General features: G+C 39.2%; 1 protein-coding gene and 1 non-coding gene across 8 annotated transcripts in view; one reads left to right on the top strand and one right to left on the bottom strand.

Moving 5' to 3' along the window:
- The window catches only part of MAP10 (microtubule associated protein 10), a 104372-nt gene that overhangs the window by 26171 nt on the left and 56579 nt on the right, over positions 1-21622 (top strand). The gene's annotated exons all lie outside the window — the stretch shown is intronic.
- LOC112438719 (U1 spliceosomal RNA) lies at positions 1725-1895 on the bottom strand. The gene has a single exon (XR_003027095.1). It is a non-coding gene; the product is annotated as a U1 spliceosomal RNA (small nuclear RNA).

Raw genomic sequence — 21622 nt, 5'->3', positions numbered from 1 at the left:
GAGGCCAGCCTGGTCAACATGGTGACGAGGTCTCTACTAAAAATACAAAAATTAGCCGGGCCTGGTGGTACACACCTGCAATTCCAGCTACTTAGGAGACTGAGGCAGGAGAATTGCTTGAACCTGGGAGGCAGAGGTTGCAGTGAGCCGAGATTGCACCACTGCACTCCAGCCTGGGCAACAGAGCAAGACTCCATCTCAAAAAAAAGAAAAGCAAAGAGAAAATAAATTGACCTCAGGTAAGGAGAGATGATATGCAAAAGGATTATTGCAACAAGGGTGGGGAGACTCTTGCTCTAGGAAAGGAAACTGCAGCATTAGGGAAGGAGACTATAGCAATGCAGAGAGTGCCATAACCATGGGATCAGTGTGCATCTCTGAGGTCAGCAGAAAAAGGTCTTTCTTTCATATGGAGTAGAGAAGCCTACCAAGAACCATGTGGGGGAGTGGGATGAGGCAGTGGCATGATCAAACAGTGGCTCAGTCTCTGTTTGTGGCCATTGCATTCTCTGGAGCAGGTCTTATAGAGAGGCTGTTCTGCATTCCTACATGCAAGAAAGGACCAAAGTCCAGGGGCCTGGGGGAAGGTGAGGAGCCTGAGCAGAGTTTGGTCAAGTCACATTGATGGCATTTTGTCCACACTGGCCAGTGGGGACCAATGGCTAATCATTCATGAGACACAGAATGGGAATTGGAAGGTCTGTGTCTGACCTTGTCATAGGTAAACAAGGAGGTCATTGGTGGGTTTTATCTAAATCTTATGGGGAAGGGGAATTCCTTGCAAGAAGTCATTTTTTGGAACACTGAAGGTGTGTGTTGGGAAGAGGTAGTTTTGTAATCTCCCCTGTTTTCAAGAGGCACAGGACTTGGGGAAAGTTCAGTACCACCAGTGCCTCTGACACAAAGTCACCTATAACCTTGAACACCAGGTGTTAGGATGAATGGAGTCCATGGTAAATGCCATGACAAAAAGCCATCAGCCAGTAGTGTTGACGTTACCTGGAGTCTTGCTAAAAATGCAGATTCTCAGACCTGTTGAATCAGAATCTTCATTTACAGTTGAGTCCCGGGATGATCCATCCACAGGTGAAAGTTTTTGAAGCACAGCTCTGGGGAAGTCAGGAAAGCATCACTAGAAGAAATGATCCCCTAGTTAACTAATTCTCTTTCTCTGGTAATGCTCTGATTTGAATGTTCACACATTCATTCATTTATAAAAACTAATTGTTTTTCCAAGAAAGTTGTATTAGTATCTACATGTTTTAGTTATATATTGCTCTGTAAACTACCCCTGAATTTAGTGGCTTGAAACAACAACAAGCATTTATTATTCTCACAGTTTCTGTGGGTCAAGAATTTAGGAACAGCTTAGTTGGGTGGTTTGCAGTCAAGATATCAGCCATGGCTGAAATCAACTGAAGACCTGGCTGCAACTGGAGGACTCAAGGTGATCCACTCCCATAGCTGGCAAGTTGGTTCTTCTCCATGCTAGGCTGTCTATCCTGGGGCTTCTCCATCGGGCTGCTTGGGTGTTCTCACAACATGGCAACTAGCCTACCCCAGAGAAAGAGCCAGAGGAAAGCTGTCCTTTTTATGACATAGCCTTGGATGTCACATGGAATCACTTCCAACACAATGTATTCATTAGAAGCAAGTTATTAAGTCCAGCCCACTTTGGGAGGATGGAGAGAATTAGGCTCCAACTTTTTTTTTTTTTTTTTAAACAAGGGAAAGCATGAACGCAGTCTCCCACTGCCACACATTATGCAATTGAGTTTCCTACATTTGAGGAAATTGCAGGGGTCAGCACATTTGCAGTGCAATGGATGAGCCTTGCCCTGGGGAAACCACCTTTGTGATCATGGATCATGGTATCTCCCCTGCCGGGTAAGTATAGGCTCCAACTTTTAAAGGAAAGAATATCCATGGAGTTCCGGACATTACACAGCATTGTACAGGTGGGCTTTGTAAAAGTCAATGATGTTTATCAATTTAATTTATTTGACATTTTGCTGCTGAAGACAGATAACTGATTCCGTTTTTCAGTCTCCAAAACTTACAAGAACATGCTTCATGCTATTTTAATAAGACAGAACATTTCAATTATCAGAATACTTTTGGAGAAAACCGTAGTTGTTGGTGAAAGTCTGTAATTCAAAGGTGGTAAGATAGAACTTTCATGGGCGACAAGAGGATGACTTTGCAGTTTGCTTTGTGGCAGCATGTGGAGGTGGGAGGGACAAGAAAGAAACATAAAGAGCGGAGGGTAGAAGCCAAGAGATAGTGGAAAATCACGTGTTCTGTCCTGGTACTCCTCGCTGCTCTCCAGATTTTTAGTAAAGTTGTTGAGCTCATGTACAAGGCGAGTGGTGCTTTTTTTCAGACTGTGATGGGGCTAGGCTGTATATCTGGACTGAGTCGAACCAAACTAAGAAACACATGCAGATATGGAAGACCAACAGAGAGAAGCAAGAGGAAGTAAAGTCAGAGGAGTTTGCAAAATGGGGGTGAGAGGTAAGGTGGACCATGGTGGGTGGTGAAGGAAGCCTCTCAAAGGCCACGGAATAGAGGACTGTAGTCATTTTTAGCTAGGTCTCCAAGGGACAGAGGGACCTTAGTTGACATGTGGATGGCACTTGATTTCTGGCAATTCTTCTCTTTTGCTGAGTAAACAGCATGATCAGAATATTATTTACTGAATTTCAGCTTTTGATGCTGATTATTTTAAAATAACATTAGAAAGTAACTATGAAAAATATCTCAAGTTAGAAGAAAATTTTTATTCATTTATTTAGGTTTGGAGTGTCAAGGCGTAGAGCTTGAAATGTAATTTCACTTACCAGCAACATGTTTACATTGCTGCCTTAATGCTCCCTCTGGAATCAGAATAATCTCCAGCATTTAGGGACCTCCTAGTTTATAAATGCTGTGGCCCTTTTTTTTTCTGTTTCAGAAGCACACTTTTTTAATCTTATAAAATCCTGGCCAGGAATGAATGAATTATCTAAAACAAAGGGTCAATGTGACCTTTTATCTTGTTAATAGTTTGAAAATCTGTTTTGCAAAGCAAAATGACTTTCCTCAAAAAGCTTTTCCTGTATTTGGGGTTATAAACACATATTTTTTGAGAAGACAGTACATTTCCCTGAATTTCGTTTTCTAAAGGCTTAAATAATTTTCATAGTAAAACAAAATTGCCTCAAGTGCTATTACCACCCTCTCCTAGACACCCATTAACGTAAAATAAAACTAATCTATAATAAATGCTTGTTCTAAGAACGCTTGGCAGAAGCCAGGTAAAATTTAACATTCTGTACAGCATTCGGTGATGAAGGACACACTATTATTGTTTTGAAGCATTGCAGAAATTCTTTTTAAGCAAATCTTAGCTTTTAAAATTGAAGCTTAGAATTTTGCTCAGCCGATGTTTTTTCTTAGGTCCCAGATATTCGGCATCTGCAAACTCAAAATTGATAAAGTTAGGCATACAGAGACAGAATATTTCTAGTTTATAAATAAAAGCAAGTTTTGCTCAACCCAATAAAAGTACTCCTAAAAAATTAGTAAAGGAAATAAATAAAAATGTATAATAAATTATTCAATAAAACCAAATCCAATGCATCCAGAGTTCACAGTCTAAATTCCTGGAGGGAAGAGTTGGGTGGGTGGGCTTTAAATCTCAAATGATTTTATTTCTTCCAATCCCTGTATTCATCTGTGCTTTGCCAAATTCTGCTTTCATGCTTCTTAATGACCTTTCAGCCCCCTTTTATAAATGGTCCAGCTGAACATTTTGATCTTATCACCAACTTACTGCTCCAACCCAGAATGGAAGCCAATCTCTCCCTTTTTCTGGCACCGGTAGTCTCTGTAGGTAACTTTTCTAGAATAGAGGTCAGAAAATGTTTTTTGTAAAGGAACGGTTAGTAAACATTTTCAGCTTTGTGAGCCATATGGTCTCTGTTTTGACTATTCAGCTTTGAAGCTGTAGTGAGACAGCAGCCACAGACAATATGAAAATGAATGGGCATGGCTGTGTTCCAATAAAACTCTGCACTTGGTCTTAGCCAAAAGGCCGAGAAGTGATTCCAATAAAACTTTATTTACAAAAATAGATGGTGGGCTGGATTTGGCCCACAGGCTGATGTGAAAGTTGTCAGAATCAAAATAGAGTCACTTGTGACAGCTGGAACTGGGAAAGGCCATAATGGGGGGGTTCTCATGCTCGTATGCCTGATAATAAGAACTATCACAAACAAACTCTGCAAAAAAACACAACCTTGCACAAAGGCCACCAAAACCTTACAGAGAAAATACTTCTGCAAGGACATCTGTCCAGCAACTGCTTGTCCAACCTTGGACTGACACCACCCTTGTTATTGATCCTTACAGCCAAGGATAATTGATTCAAAACAACTTATGTAATTCTTTTCATTTTGCCTTCAAAAACTGTCCCTTGCCTCAACCTTCCTGATGATCTGCATAGTTTACTCTGGCACGTGTATTTCCATTGCAAAGCCATTCCCAAGTAAATATTTTCTTTTAGCGTCTCCTTCTCAGTCTGTTATGAAGCTTTGACACTGCATGTCCTACAGCATGTCCCCATTTGGTTTGACATAGGAGCTGGAGGAACTATTCCATGGTGAGGAGAGGGAGAAAGCCCAGCTGTCTTCACGAAGCCATGGATGTTTCTCCTCTCTCTCCCATCATCCTCCTCCTCATCCCACTCTGAGTTTTCTACTCATGTTGATTGTGGAGGAGCACGGTAGAATGGAGGTTCAGTGAGGGGAGCAGAATTGATTGGAATATCTCTCAGACAGCCCTCCTGTAGATGACACCAGCTCCACTGTTTGCAATTCTTTGGGAGTGCAGGGAACTGGAGGCTCCTTTCTGTCAGTTTTAGACCCAAGCCTTGAGCATAAAAGAGCCCTGCTCTACCTTCTGTGACACTTTTTACCACCGTGTTTTATTCCGTGGATCAGTGATTGTAAGGATGGATACAGTTCAGGAATATAGAAATACAGTAGTAGTTCATCAGTGACAGCTGTTCGTTGACATTGTCCCAATCTCCGTCTGTCACATTCTTGACAAAATTCCAGGACTTTCTACACATTCTAGTGTTGCCTAAAATATGAAGTGTTTAAAAATGTTGTTCATGTTTCTTTTGCTTTACTGAGATAGAGGTTGTTTTTTTTTTTTGTCGTTGTTGTTGTTCTTTTGTTTGTTTGTTTAATTTTTGTATGTTTTCAGTTAACTTTAGCTTTCCAGGCTGGAGTGCAGTGGCACAATCATAGCTCACTGCAGCTTTGACCTCCCAGGCTCAAAAGATCCTCCTGTCTCAGCCTCCCTAGTAGCTGGGACTATGCCACCATGCCTGGCTAAGATTTTTGAGATGAGGTCTCACTGTGTTGCCCAAGCTGGTCTCAAACTCCTGGGCTCAAGCAATCCTCCCATCTGTGAAAGCTCTGAGATTACAAGTGTGAGCCACCACACCCAGCTGGCTTGACATTTTTGAGTCTTCTCTTCTATCCCTTCTGACCCTTAATGAGCATTCTTCTCTTCCTTAATCCTGTTTTATTTCAAATACTTTATTTTTATGGCCTCCATAATAACACCTATTAGACTACTTTTGTGATTGTACTTTCTCTAAAGGCATATTTTCCCATCAGCCTAAGAATAACTTCCTTTAGAAATGATTCTTTCCCTTCTCCTGTCTCACTTGGATGTATCCCATGGCCTCACCTGCTGACCCTGGCTGCTCTGCTCTCCTCCTTGACTTAAATGAATTTTCAGCTCCTGCTATAAGCCACACTGTTCCACATCCTGGAGCTACAAAGTTGTAGCTTCTGCCTTCAAGGAGCTCACAGTGCAGAGAAGTGAGAAGACAAACATAAAAATAAGCCAGTGACACCAGGGGCAATTCACTCTCTTTGGTGGACTGTAGACACTCATGTCTGTAAACTGGGCACACTCTTAGTTGTATGGGAAAGGTTCGGGCTGTGGTACATTATTGCACTCCAAGACAAGGACAGAGGAGTGGCACCTCTTAAACATGGAATACAGTTTAAGCCAAGGTACTGTTAACTTGTGGCTCATGGTTCAAACCATTCATACCATGATCATGAAATGTACTCACCCTCCCACCCCACCAAAAGGGCAAAGCTCTCTTGCTCTGGGGCTATGCTGTCCCTGTTGGGCCCACTGCAATGAAGAATTTAAATGGAAAATGATCAGGGTCATGTTGTTCCTAACAGATTCCAGATTCTTCTGATTACCCTATGCTTATGGGGGAAAAACCCAAAGATCCTGCCTTCAAATTGCATATGGTCTGTTTAGTAGAAAGGATAGTGAGGAGACACAGAGAAGAAACAACCAAATAATTTTTATAGAACAACATATCAGCCAGCACAAATGAGTCTAGCAGAGTGCCCACTGAGAGAACACAGAAGATGAGAGAATAAACAAAGATGGTCGTGGTTGCCTTCCAAAGGAGGAGAGTTTTGAGAATTTAATTTGTTTCCAATCTTTGCTATTATAAGATATATATTATGATGAACCTGTTGATTCATAAATCTCTTACTATATTTTGGATAATTTTCTCAGGACAAATGCTCCCAAATAGAATTACTAAGTTAAACAGATATCAAGGAAATAAACATTTTTCAAGAGATTTTGATATATTGCCAGATAGATTCCAATTGCTGTCTAGAAAGATTACATAAATATATGCTCCTCACCCCCCAGCAGTGTATAAGCATATCCATCTCACAAAAACTTGGAAGCATCAATAATTACGATTTTTTAAAATCTCTAATAAAGCAAGTGAAAATATCTAATTTTTTTCTATGCATTTCCTTTGTACTAGTGATGTTGAACATTTTATCATATGTTTATGAGTCATTGTTGTATCCTCTTTTACCAGCTAGCTGTCTTTTTTGTCTTTTGCTCCATAGGCCCTCTGTAGATGAGTTATATAATAGCAGTAGAACAGCATCCAAATCAATATGCTAGGTTATTTTGTAACTTTAGACTGATAAGGCATTCAGAGTTGAAAGGTGTGGTTCTTAATACAGCTCAAGGAAGTTATGTCCAGATAAACACTCTCAGGTCAGGAAACAATTCCGTAAGGAGTATGTTAGAGTTCTACTAGAAACACAGCGAGGGTTACAAGTATCAGCTGCTGCCTGAGGTATGTATATATGTTATCCCCAATTTTGATCAAAACATTTGATGAATAAAGGGGAACAGCAATGAGATACCATCTCACATCAGTTAGAATGGCTATTATTAAAAAGTAAAAAAATAACATGTTGCATGGTTGCAGAGAAAAGGGACTGCTTATACACTGTTGGTGGGAATGAAAATTAGTTCAGTGCCCTGTGGAAAAGAGCTTGGAGATTTCTTAAAGAACTAAACACAGAATTACCATTCCACCCAGCAATTCAACGTTACTAGGTATAGCCCCAAAGGAAAATAAATTGTTCTACCAAAATGATAACTGCACTTGTTGGCCGGGCTAGGTGGCTTACGCCTGTAATCCCAGCACTTTGGGAGGCCGAGGCACGTGGATCATGAGGTCAGGAGTTCGAGACCAGCCTGGCCAAGATGGTGAAACCCTGTTTCTATTAAAAAATACAAAAATTAGCTGGGCGCAGTGGCACACGCCTGTAGCCCCAGCTACTCGAGAGGCTGAGGCAGAAGAATTGCTTGAACCCGGGAGATGAAGATTGCAGTGAGCCAAGATAGCGCCACTGCACTCCAGCCTGGGCAACAGAGTGAGACTCTGTCTCAAAAAAAAAAAAATGATACTTCCACTTGTATGTTCACAGCAGCACTACTCACAATGCAAAGAAATGGACTCAACCTAGATGCCCATCAATGGTGTATTGAATAAAGAAAATGTGGTACATATGCAATATGGAATATTGCCATAAAAAAGAATGAAATCATATTATTTGCAGCAACATGGATGCAGCTGGAGGCCATAATCCTAGGTGAATTACAGAGAAAACGGAAAACCAAATACTCCAACACGTTCTCACTTATAAGTGGGAGCTGAACATCGGGTACACACAGACACAAAGATGGGAACAATAAACACTGAGGATTCCAAAAGAGTGGAAGGAGGTGGGGGCAAGGGTTGAATCCTACCTATTAGGTACTATGTTCACTTGGACACTAGAAACCCAAACCTCAGCATCACATAATATACCCATGTAACAAGCCTGCACATGTACTCCCTTAATCTAAATTTTAAAAAGTAAAAAAAAAAAAAAAAAAAAGACTAGTAGAATCAACAAAGTGCATTCTAGTATAAAATGATACAGGTCTGTATGCAATTGTGGTTGAGCTCATCTTGCAATCTCAATTTGGAGGAAAAAAAGGAAGAATTTGGAATTGATTTCTTAGCCTCATAACATATTAAAACTGGGTACATTTTTACAAACTTAGCTTCCTGCCAAATCTTGAAATTAGCCTAGATTAACAATTAAGTTAGTTTTCTAGATATTTAGATTTTCCCATTGAAGATATACAGATGTGAAAAATATTTATTTTTTATTTTGTAGAACAAAAGAAGAAAAATGTGTTTGGATTACCAGATCCCTGACCCTCTGTGTTTGCTGTTGTTGATTATTAAGGCATTTTCATATAGGCTTAGATTATTTAAATATCACAGCTATATGCATAAGTATCAGTCATAGTTCTGCTTTTTTCTTATTAATAATTTTTAATTAAAAGAAATATAGAATTTAGCATGAAAAAACAAAAGGATGTAGAGTCTAGGCAGAAAATATCTCTAAGGGTCATGAAATGCGACATTGTAGAAACAAATCTAACACACACAAAAATGAGTATGTGGAAATGAGTTTTAGAATATGGCATATGATTCAGGTTCTTCTTCTGACTTTGTCTGATGGGGTGACATCAAAAGGTGATCGTTTTAATATTTCGTCATCTCTGCATTTATTTTGTTTTGTATATTTTAACAAGTGCTTTCAGGCTGCAGGTATCTGTTGGAAATATTTAGCTCTCTTCCAGCTAAATGAATAAATAATGATGCTATGCCCTTTGCATTCAAATGAAAGGTTATAAACCACTCTCAGTAGGGTCTGGCTTTGAGTCATTTGGCCAAGGAAAATGACAGGTTCTAATGTGGAACACTTCATACTGTCTTTGAAAAACCCATGAATGTCAAGAAAGTGGCTCAGGATTTACTGTGGAGGAGGGCTGTGTGTGATGCAGGAAAGGCCGTGAGAAAGGACAAAGAGATTAGGGCTCATGGTCATCTGTATTGGCTCCATTTCCGATGTGTTCTAATATTGGAATCCTGTGCAAAGTTTGTTTGAAAACAGATATATGATTTAGCAAAAAAAAATTGGGGGGCTGAGTGCAGTGGCTCATGCCTGTAATCCCAGCACTTTGGAGGCCAAGGCAAGCAGATCACCAGAGATCAGGTGCTGAGAACAGGCCCTCCAAATCTGGCCATAAACAGGCCCCAAAACTGGCCATAAACAAAATTTCTGCAGCACTGTGACATGCTCATGATGGCTATGATGCCCACGCTGAAGATTGTTGTTGGTTTACTGGAATGAGATCAAGGAACACCTGGCCCACCCCGGGTGGAAAACCACTTAAGGTGTTCCTGAACCACAAACAATAACATGAGCGATCTGTGCCTTAAGGACATGCTCCTGCTGCAGATAACTAGCCAGAGCCCATCCCTTTGTTTCCCATTTTAGTTAATCTGTAATCTATAGAAACAATGCTTATCACTGGTTTGCTGTCAGTATATATGTGGGTAAAACTCTGCTCATGGCTCTCAGCTCTGAAGGCTGTCAGCCCCCTGAATCCCAGTCTGCACTCTATATTTCTCTCTGTGTGTTTTTAATTCCTCTAGTGCTGCTGGGTTAGGGTCTCCATGACCAAGCTGGTCTCAGCAATCAGGAGTTCCAGGACAGCCTGTCCAACATGGTGAAACCCCATACCTACTAAAAATACACACACACAAAAAAATTAGCTGGGCATGGTGGTGTGTGCCTGTAATCCTAGCTACTTGGGAGGCTGAGGCAAGAGAATCGCTTGAACCCAGGAGGTGGAGGTTGCAGTGAGCCAAGATCCTGCCATTGCACTCCATCCTGGGTGACAGAGTAAGACTCCATCTCAAAAAAAAAAAAATTTTTTTTTTCAAACTACACCTCTTATTCCATAATCTGCATTCCACTGTACAGACATACCATCGTTTATCCAGTCTCCTGTTTATGTACATTTGGGCTGCTTCCAACTTTTCAGTATTATAAATATATCTTCTTTGAACTTTGTTGTATAAGTCATGTTGTGGACATATTTTTTCTTTTCTGTTAAGTCAGACCCAATGGGTCAAAAAGGGAGTCTATGTTTAAGTTTATAAGACATTGTCAAAATATTTTCCAAATTGATTGTACCATTTTAGAGTCTCATTTGCAATGCATTAGAGTTCCAGTTGCTCCATTCTTACAGTGTTTGGTGTTTTGTGGTAGCTCATTGGCAGGTTTTGATTTGCATTTCCCTGAGGCTTAATGATGTTAATTATATTTTCATGAGTTTATTGCCTCTGCGTTTATCTTCTTTTGTGGAGTATGAAGTCTGCTCAAGTCCTATGCCCCTATTTTTATGGGTTGTATTTTTACTTATTGTGTGATAGGAATTCTTTATGTATTCTATATATGGGCCCTTTGGAAGATAAATGTGTTAATAATTTCCCCACTCTGGCTTGTCTTTCATTTTCTCAGTGGCATCTTTTACCATTAAACTTATCATTTCTAGCTCTTTCTCTGTAAGAAGTTTAAAAAGTTTTGATAAGGTTGTGTTTATCAAACTTTTGTCTCCTTTTATGAATAGTGCTTTTGCAGTTTAGTTCAGAAATATTTGAATAGTAGTGATGAGAGAGGACATCATTGCCTTGTCCTTGATTATGCCTTGTTCCTTGCTATTGGTTGTTAGTCATGAACAGCAGACATTTGCTGTTAGAAATGAAATTAGTTGTAGGTTTTTCATAGATGTCCTTTGTTAAGTTTAGGAAGTTCCCTTCTATAGTTTCCTAAGGATTTTTCCCCTGGGTGTTAAATTTTTACAATATGTTTACTGTATCTATTGAGATAATCATATGTTTTCCTCTTATTCTGGGATTCTGTTATTATTTACCATACTATTCTATTAATTGCTTTTATAATTACATTGAGTAACTTTATAACATTAAAAACCTTGCATTTCTGGGATAAAACTCAAGGTTGTAGAACATATTACCATTTTCATTTTGTATTAGTCCGTTCTCACATTGCTATAAGAAAATAACTGAGACTGGGTAATTTATAAAGAAAAGAGATCTAATTGGCTCAAGGTTCTACAGGCTGTACAGGAAGCATGATGCTGGCATCTGCTCAGCTTCTGGGGAGCCTCAGGAAACTTACATTTCTGGCAGAAGGTGAAGCAGGAGTAGGCATTGCTTACATGGCAGGAGCAGGAGCAAAGGGGCGGGGGGAAGTGCTACACACTTTTAGACAACCAGATCTTTTGATAACTCACACTCACTATCACAAGAACAGCACCAAGGGGATGGTGCTAAACCATTCATGAAGAACAACCCCCATGATCCAATAACCTCCCACCAGGCCCCACCTCCAACGTGAGATTCAGACATGCCCCACTGTTAAAAACCCCCACTGATGTGCAGTTGGTTTCAGGATGAGTGTAAACTCTTTAGCATGTATTAAATCCTTCACAGATATTCAAGGTCGTTTCTGATCATTACTAGTTATGTACCATAGGTTCCAGCCTCCCTGTCTTTTCACTATTCTCTGGACACCCATCATCCTTCAAGCCTCTCTACATTTGCACATGTTGCTACTTTGTTTAAAATAGTCTTCCTTCTCTTTCTATCTGAAAAATTTCTGCTTATCCCTGTCAGAACCAAAGCTGAAGTTTCCCACCATAGCAAGCCATTCCTTCTAGTCCATTTAAAGTCATATGATCCTGTGCTGTAATTATCTGCTGACAAGTTTATTTCTCTGCTGGACAGTGAGCAGCTTGATGGTCTTACTCACCAAATTTTTTTTTTTTTTTTTTTTTTTTTTTGGAGACAGGGTCTTGCTCTGTCACCCTGGCTGGAAAGCAGTGGTGTGATCACAGCTCACTCTAACCTTGAATTCCTGGGATCAAGCAATCCTCCCACTTCAGCCTTGCAAGTAGCTAAGACTTCAGGGATACATCACCATGCCCAGCTAATTTTTGTTTTTTACTTTTGTAGAAGCAGGGTCTTGATATGTCACCCAGGCTGGTCTGGAACTCTGGACCTCAAGGAATCCTCCTGCAGTGTCTCCCAAAGTGTTGGGATTACAGGCATGAGCCACCTTGCCTGGCGCTGATCTTACCTTTGATCCTCAGCTCCTAATAAAGGGCCTGGGATGAGTAGAAACTCAACAAATGTGACCAAATTAACAAAGGAATTTGGATGGCATACAAAAGATGGAGGGTGGCATACAAAAGAAAACAAGCCTCACCTGCACATTTTTAAATGTTTTCCCTAAATGTTTTTATTTCCTTTTATGATAAAGTCAGAAGGAAATAAAACAGGGCTGGGTCACCAATGATTGTACAGTTCATTTTCATTCCTGGGTTTTTCCAGCAAGAGCAAGATTATGGTTCTCCTATTGGGCTGCATCTGCGTTTAGTTTGAGTTGCCCTGTTTTCAGCAATACATATGATGATTAACTGCTAGAATTCAATAATGGGCAGTAAGATTAAGTGATGATGGAAAATTAATTTAAATACAGTCTGAGGTTAAGTGAGGAAAAGCAAGTATTTTATTTTTGTCAAAATTTGAAGTATTATTAATGCTGGGATCAGTGATATAACTAGAAATAATAGATTAAAATTAAGAAAGGAAAATTTTTAGAGAAAGATAAAAAGTCTCTAGACAGTGAGACCTACTAGACTGTGAAATAGGCTTTCAAGTAAAGTGATGGAACACAATCCCTGGAGACATTCTAAATAAAGGGACAATGGACTAGAAAGTGTTTTGCAGCGAGGAATTCTGCATTGATGACTGGAGCTAGAAGGGGGCAGGGAAATGGGACGATGACCAGATGTGGCCCATGGCAAGGCCGTGCATTGTGAAGGGAGGTGGAGGGTCTGAGATCCGGGAGCCCTGCAGAGAGTTTGCTGAAGAGTGAAGAAAGGACGGCGTTAGTAATGGGAGGAGGGATACTGGAGTCCGAATTAACATAGCACACAGAGAGATATTCAGGTTGGTAGAAAAGGCTGGCTAGATCCAAACAATGACAAAGAAAAAGAAGCTTGGATGGAGAGTGTAGATCTCGCTCAGAGGATCTTGATAGATTAGAAGCATTTAATCCTGACATAATTGGTAGCAGGAATAACGTGCAGACTATTGAACTTGGAATTAGCCCTGTGCAATAGAATACTTATAGTCACTTATAGTCTCTCTCCTTATGGAAGGCAGGTGTAAGGTGGGGATGGGGCAAGGAAGCCCTGCATCTGATAGAGAATGGATATTTGCCAAATATTTGTTGAATGAAGGAAAGAATGACTGGATAAAAGTCACCTAATCAAAGTACAGTTGTAAAAAAGATTAGTTTTACAGTCAGGTGCAGGACAGATTAGAAGAGAGAGAAGCTAGAGATAGCACAACCATGGAGAAGCCTCTTGGAGCATGATATAGAGCACTGGCTTTCAAACTTCCTGTCCCAGTAAGAGATAAATAGTGGGGCGTCATATCTTTCTCACATCTGTAATCCCAGCACTTTGAGAGGCTGGGGTGGGAGTGCCACTTGAGGCCAGGAGTTTGAGACCAGCCCTGGCAACATAGTAAGACCCTGTCTCTACAAAAAAATTAAAAAAAAAAAAAAAAAAAGAAAGAAAGCCGGGAATGGTGGCTTGTGCCTGTGGTCTTAGCTACTCAGGAGGCTGAGGTGGGAGGATCACTTGAGTCCAGGAGGTCAAGGCTGCAGTGAGCTATGATTGCGCTAATGCACTCTAGCCTGGGTAACAGAGACCCTGTCTCAAAAAAAATTTTTAAATTAAAAAAAAGTTATATTGTGACTCAGTGTACACATACACATGCCCACATACACAAGTATGTCACAAAGCAATACATTCACTATTGAGTAAGGAATGATATGAATGTTTTTTGTATTCTATTTTTTTTAATGCTGGCTGGGACATACTAAATTGACTTTATAACTGGCTAATGTAAATGCAGTTTGAAAAGCATTGATCTGAAAATAAATAACCAATTACTATAATCAAATGAGACACAATAAACAGGATACTTTTTGAAGACATATTGGAGTCCAACTTTTTTGTTTTGTTTGTTTGTTTGTTGTTTGTTTTGTTTTTTGAGATGGAGTCTCGCTGTGATGCCCAGGCTGGAGTGCAATGGCGCAATCTTAGCTCACTGCAGCCTCTGCTTCCTGGGATCAAGCTATTCTCCTGCCTCAGCCTCCCGAGTAGCTGGGATTACAAGCACGCACCACCATACCTGGTTAATTTTTGTATCTTTAGTAGAGACTGGGTTTCACCATATTGGCTAGGCTGGTCTTGAACTCCTGACCTCAAGTGATCCATCTGCCTTGGCCTCCCAAAGTGCTGGGATTGCTTAAAGTGGGAAATTCCCGGCAGCTCACCAGTCATTTAGACCAGGGAGATGTGGTTAGTCATACAGAGGAAAGGTGCAGTGACCTCAGATACACTGTGAAAATTCTCCTTTCGAACCTGCCAGAGCCTTCGTTATACTTATATATCCCTCAACACAGAAAACTCAGAGCACTTTTAGGAAACTTACTGGGGACTCTAGGTGTGGGAATCAGTTAAATACCCAATGGGTTGTTTTGATAATTCAGATTAATGTCAACATATGACACAAAGCTCAAAACAAAGTTATTATTATTATTATTTTGGTAGAAAATATGTCATGGACCTTCTAATCTAGGACAGAATTGAATTGAATTTTAAGGTTAAATATTAATCCCACCAAGCTTTTCATCTTCCCAATTTTTTTCTCGATGACACAGATTCATCTTATTTTTACAATTCCTTCCAGTCCAAATCTCTTGGATAAAGATGTTTGTAAGTTGTTCTAATTTCTGTTGCTCTTCCCACTGGCAGACAGAAAACTGTTTTGCTGTCTGAGCTTCCCAATAGGACCGTTGATCTAATTCTCCCTTCATTTCTTAATAGGTTTCGAATGATCCTCTCTGGTATTCATTTCTCTCCCGACACACCAGTAAAAGGCCATCTTTCTTCCCTTGACTCTGGCTGACAGTAATATATTCTTTTCTTTTCTTGGCCTTAATTGACATTGTTTGTACTCACAGGGATCTCTTATCCCTCTTCCTTCCTGGTAGTTTAAAAAACCCACCTATATTCACGCCTCATTTGTCTGAGAGCATTCCCTCGAGAAGCTTTGTTGGCAGTTACTTGGTCTTTTGGAAGTTCTTTTTAAATCTTGGCCTCCCCTCTGAGTCTTAATTATGTGTTTCTGAAAATTCTTCAGCTTTCTCAAAGACTTGTGGAGAGCAATGTAATGGAGTTTCAATTAATGGATCCTCTAGGAAAGAAGACCTTTATAATCCACTGTGTTCGTATTTTTAAAAAGGCAAAACAAAATAATCTTTATAAACTGGTACACGGTGTTGGTTTGCTATCTAGGCTCAAGGAAGATAGATTGCCCTTTGCTACCATTCTTGAAAAAGTGGAGAGAGATAGTGGATCCTTGTGAGGTGGAGCTAAAGGCACCTGAGTTTAGAGGTGGACACATCTGGGTTTTAGTACCGGGTCTGCCACTAATTTGCTTTGTGACTTTGGGCTGGGTGTTTAGTCCCTCTGAGCCTTAGTTTCCCCATCAGTAAAATAAGTGTAACACTATTTACTTTAGTAAAATAATGGATTAGATAGGAGGATGTATATTAAGTGCCTAGGACAGTGGTTCTTCAACTTTGATAAGTGTCATAATCACCTATAAATTAATAAGGAATACAGAGGCCCACTTGCACTGAGGTCAGCTAAGGTTCTCTGTATTTGTATCAAGATCCCCATGTGATTCCGCTATACACTGAAGTTAGAAAACCTAGTCTAGCATCTTGTAGACATTCACTACATATTAGCCCATTGCCCCATTTTAACATTCAGAGCAGTCAAAAAGCAACTTTAAGCAATTTAAAGGAAATTAATTTTGATTTAACCCTGAGTTTCAAAGGCCAGAGAACTGGAGAGAAAAGGAGTAGTGTTGAAGATAAATCTATTTTATGTCTCCCAATCTGTAGCCCTAGAGGCCAGACCCTTCAGCCTCATATTGCAGCTCCCGGCTCTAATTGTTATCTTTTGCATATTGATAGGAAAGCATACTCTAGAAATATGTAGTTTTATACATTTTTAAATCAAAAGGTAAAATTCATCTGAATTTTTAAAAGTTTTTTCATAGTTTGTACTTTTTACTACCTTGCAGTTCCTATTTAATGTTTTTAGAAAAAGGCCTCTATTTTGTTACTTTTTAACCAAGATTATCCTATATTACTTGTACCTCTGGTTGCAGTGTTGTTTTATTTTGTTTATCTCTTTATTTATTTTGTATTATGTTTTATTCCAAAAGCATTTGAGGAGGCTTACAGAAACTTGTCGTGGACCTCTGGCTTCTGCTGAGGATGTAAAAACCTGGAAAGAGAGCCTCTCTTCTTCTAATAACAAGAAAGAGTTAGATAACCTCCCAAATCATAATTTTCTTGAATTTATCAGAGATCTGAGGTCATAGGGCAATCAAATACCTGAAATCTAAGAAAAAAAACAAGCACTTCTAAGGAGCCATCATAACCCTGGCTTACCTGTGAGAGAGAAAGGAGACACTACCCCTGATATAGTTCAGAAGATTTCAGCCAAAAGTTTTAATAAATTGCTAAAGGTTGAGTATAAGGTCACACAACAGCATAGAATCCCTGGGAGTCTCAGATATAAGGCGAGTTCGCACTGGCTCACAGACTCTTCTCCATGAACCTCACCATGTGCTCACAAGAAAGATTCAGGGCAGACCCAGAAACCCGAGAAGGCTTTCCTCAGTGGTACACACTTGGAAGAGGGGGGTGGCCACCATTGTTGGAAGGCATGAAGTGCCCCTTTCCACAGACTCGTTTTCTCCATCTCTCCTATGGAACAAAAGCCTTAAGCTATTGGGGGAAAGACGACAATCTTGTTCCCAGGACAGAGAGGAAGACAAATCTCAGCTGGGGCAAATCAAGGGACAAAAGCCCTTGACACTTGAAGGAGAGGGAACAACACTCTGTTGTAGATTCTGATCATTAGAAATGTCTTACCATGGAGGATGGTGCAGGAAACTCACATAAGATATGTCAAACATACAAGATAGAGTTTGGCTGCCATAGGAAATAGGCCAGGACCATTTGAATTTTCCACCACTGACACCCAATGACACAGGGCTTATCTAAGACTGTGGATGAATCAAAACAACAGAAAACATCCCCCTACTCCATAGTTAGCAAATGTCAAGTAACAAATAACAGCAAATCTACCACTGGGGAAGGAGCAAGAAAATGGAACAAAACCCTCTCTGAGGCCGGGCGCGGTGGCTCACGCCTGTAATCCCAGCACTTTGGGAGGACGAGGTGGGCGGATCACGAGGTCAGGAGATCGAGACCATCCTGGCTAACACCGTGAAACCCCGTCTCTACTAAAAATACAGAAAAATTAGCCAGGCGTGGTGGCGGGCGCCTGTAGTCCCAGCTACTAGGGAGGCTGAGGCATGAGAATGACGTGAACCCAGGAGGTGGAGCTTGCAGTGAGCCGAGATCGTGCCACTGCAGTCCAGCCTGGGCGACAGAGCCAGACTCCATCCCAAAAAAAGAAAAAAAAAGAAAAAAGAAAAAAAAAACCCTCTCTGAGGTTCAGTTACACAGGTAAAGCTTAAAGATGACAGTGAAATGAGAATGTAGAGAATAATTCTTAAACATAAAATAATACTAGAAAATAATGCCTGTGGTTCATTGACCGTGATCATAGCAACAAAACTCAAATCCAGCTCAACGACTGACTAGATTTTCTCAGCCTTCACTCTGAAGACTAGCAGAAACAGGATGTGGCCAGGCCCAGTAGCTCGTGCCTGTAATCCCAGCACTTTGGGAGGCTGAGGTGGGCGGATTGCTTGAGACCAGGAATTCAATATCAGCCTGGCCAACAATTTACCGACAAGAGGCAAATTGATCAACAGAACCAGACTTAGAAATGAACGTGATATTGAAACTATTAGACAGAATTGAAAACAACAATGATCAATATAGTAATTAATAAGGTAGACATCATGCACAAAGACATGAGGAATTTCAGTAGAGCAATAGAAATTATAAGAAAGCAGGAAATAAAAATTTTAGAAGTAAAAATAGAGTAACAGAGATGAAGAATGTCTTTAATGGGCTAATCATAAACTTGACACAGATAAGGAAATAATTAGTATATTTAAGATAGGCCATTAGAAATAATGCCAACTAAAAAAAAAAGAATAAAAAAATGCCACATCCAAGAGCTATAGGATAATATTGAATAGTCTAATATTCATGTAATTGGAATCCCAGGGGGAAAAAACAGAGAAGAAGAAAGAAGATATATTTGAAGAGATAATGAAGAGATAATGGCTGATAATTTTCCAAATCATTGAAAGATGCTAAATCCCAAATCCAAGAAACATAGAGAAAATCAAGCAATATAAATACAACACACACACACATACACACACACTCCTAGATGTATCGTATTCAAATTGCTAACAACAAAAAATAAAGAGGAAAAATGTGAAGATAGCCAAAGAAAATAAATACATATTACATATATACAGAGGAAATATTTTCCCTCATTTCGAGGGTGGCTCTTCACTTTCTTGATGGTATTCTTTGAAACACAAAAGTTTTTCATTTTGATAAGTATGATTTATCCAGCTTTTCCTTAACCTTTTTTTTTTTTTGAGATGGAGTCTCACTCTGTCACCCAAGCTGGAGTGCAATGGCTCGATCTCGGCTCACTGCAAGTTCCGCCTCCCGGGTTCACGCCATTCTCCTGCCTCAGCCTCCCGAGTAGCTGGGACTACAGGCACGCACCGCCACGCCCTGTTAATTTTTTGTATTTTTTAGTAGAGACGGGGTTTCACCGTGTTAGCCAGGATGGTCTCGATTTCCTGACCTCGTGATCCGCCCGCCTCGGCCTCCCAAAGTGCTGGGATTACAGGAGTGAGCCACTGCGCCCGGCCCATAACTTCTACATTTGGTGTTATATCTAGGAAAATGTTACCCAATCCAATTCACAAACATTTAGTTCTGTTTTCTTCTAAGGGTTTTATAGGCTTAGCTCTTACATTTAGAGTTAAGATTCATTTTGAGTTATTTTTTGTGTATGCTGTAAGGAAGGAGTCCAGCTTTATACTTTTGCATGTGGCTATCCAGTTGTCCCAGTACTATTTGTTGAAAAGACTATTCTTTCCCCCATTGAACTTCCTTGGCATCATTGTCTAAAATCAACTGACCATAAATATAAGTTTTTCTCTATAGGATCTCAATTCAATTTCATTTATCCATATATCTATCTTTATGTCATTAACATACTACCTTGATTATTATAACTTTGTAGTAAGTTTGAATCAGAAAATGTGGGTCGTCCAACTTTGTTCTTTTTCAATAGTGCTTTAGTTATTGTTGGTTCCTTCTATTTCCACATGAAGTTTAGGATCATCTTGTCAATTTCTGCAAAGAATGCAGCTGGGATTTTTTAAGAATTGCTTTGAATTTATAGTTGGATTTGGAGAGCATTGCCATCTTAACTATATCAAATCTTCCAATTCATGAACATGAAAATGTCTTTCCATTTATTTAGATTTTTAATTTATTTCAATGATGCTTTGAAGTTTTCAGTGTACAAGTTTTGCATCTGATTTAAAAAATTTATCCCAAAACATTTTATTCTCCTTGAGGGTATTTTAAAATAAAATCATTTACTTAGTTTCATTTTTGGATTGTTCATTGCTGACATATAGAAATACAATAGATTTTTATGTATTGATTATATATCTGCATCCTTACAGAACTCACTTATTAGTTCAAATAGTTTGGGTTTTTAAAATTTCCTTAGAATTAGTTGTATGCATGTGTATATATATATGTAAATATATGTATGTATATACAAAATTAGTTGTATATATGTGGGTATATATATGTGTATATATGTATGTGTGTATATAAAATATTTCATTATCAAGTAAAGATAGTTTTACTTCTTTCTTTGAATCATGATATCTTTTATTTCATTTTCTTGCCTAATTGTTCTGGATAGAACCTCCAGTATAATGTTTGAATAGAAGTGGCAAGAGCAGGCATCCTTGCCTTCTTGATAATCACAGGAGGAAAGCATTCAGTGTTTTACCACTTAGTATGATGTTAGCTATATTTTTCATAGATACCTTCTATCACATTGAGGAAGTTCTCTTTTATACCTAGTTTTTCGGTATTTTTATTATTATAAGCCATTGTATTTTGTCAAAAAATATTTCTGTTTCTATGGAGATGATCATGTAGTTATTATTTTATTATATTAATGTGGTGCATTATATTAACTAATCTTTGTATATCAAACCAGCCTTGCCTGTCTTGGATAAATTGTATTTGGTTAGGGTGTGTAATTATTTGTATAATCTTCATATGTTGTTAGCTTTGGTTTACTTATATTTTGTGGCTAATTTTTGCCTCTATATTCATAAAAGGTATCGGTTTGTAGTTTTCTTGTGATGGCTTTATTAGCTTTGTTATCAGGATACTTCTTCCTTCAGAGAATGACTCAGAAAGAGCTCCCTGCTTTTGTAAATTTTGGAAGCGTTTATGAAAGATTGTTGCTATGTCTATTCTAAACATTTTTAAAATTTACCAGTGAAGCCGTCTGAAATTGGGCTTTTCTTTTTTTGGAAAGTATTTTTTGCTGATAACTCACTATCTTTACTTGTTCTAGATCTATTTAGATTTCCTATTTCTTCTTGAGATAGAAGCCCATTGTTCCCTCTCCAGTGACTACTGGTCTTCTGGTTTTCATGAATATCTTGATTGACCATTTGTTGGTTTTTATGGATAGAGGGCTGGGGAGAGGGTTCTGAGAATTGAGCAAGTTACACCACCCCAAAGGTTGTTGTTTTTACTAAGATGTAACTGTTTTTCTTGAATAAATTCTCCTCAGATTTTTGCAAGCCTTTGATTATTTCCAAAGTTCTGAAAAAAATTATTTGATTTTTTTCCTACAGTCCTTATTTCTTCGATAGAGGAACAGATTTTCAGATGTTCTTATTTGGCCATTCCTACTTACATCACTCCCAAAGATTTATTTGTATGTGCCATAATTAGAAGTGACCTTACAATTTAATCCAGGCCAAGTGTCTAATTTCATAGATATACAGCAGAAGAACAGAAGATGTAATCTTTCTTTTCTGAACTTAGGAGGTCCTAAGAGTGTCTTAACTTTGAGACCCTTAAAAGCAGGGACTTTTTCTTTCTCACCATTTATCCATAAGAGCCTAGTACTGTTCAGCATGTGC

This window comes from Pan paniscus, chromosome 1 (genome assembly GCF_029289425.2).
Source record: "Pan paniscus chromosome 1, NHGRI_mPanPan1-v2.0_pri, whole genome shotgun sequence".
Lineage (NCBI taxonomy): Eukaryota > Metazoa > Chordata > Mammalia > Primates > Hominidae > Pan > Pan paniscus.
This window is presented reverse-complemented; position numbering and strand designations above follow the sequence as displayed.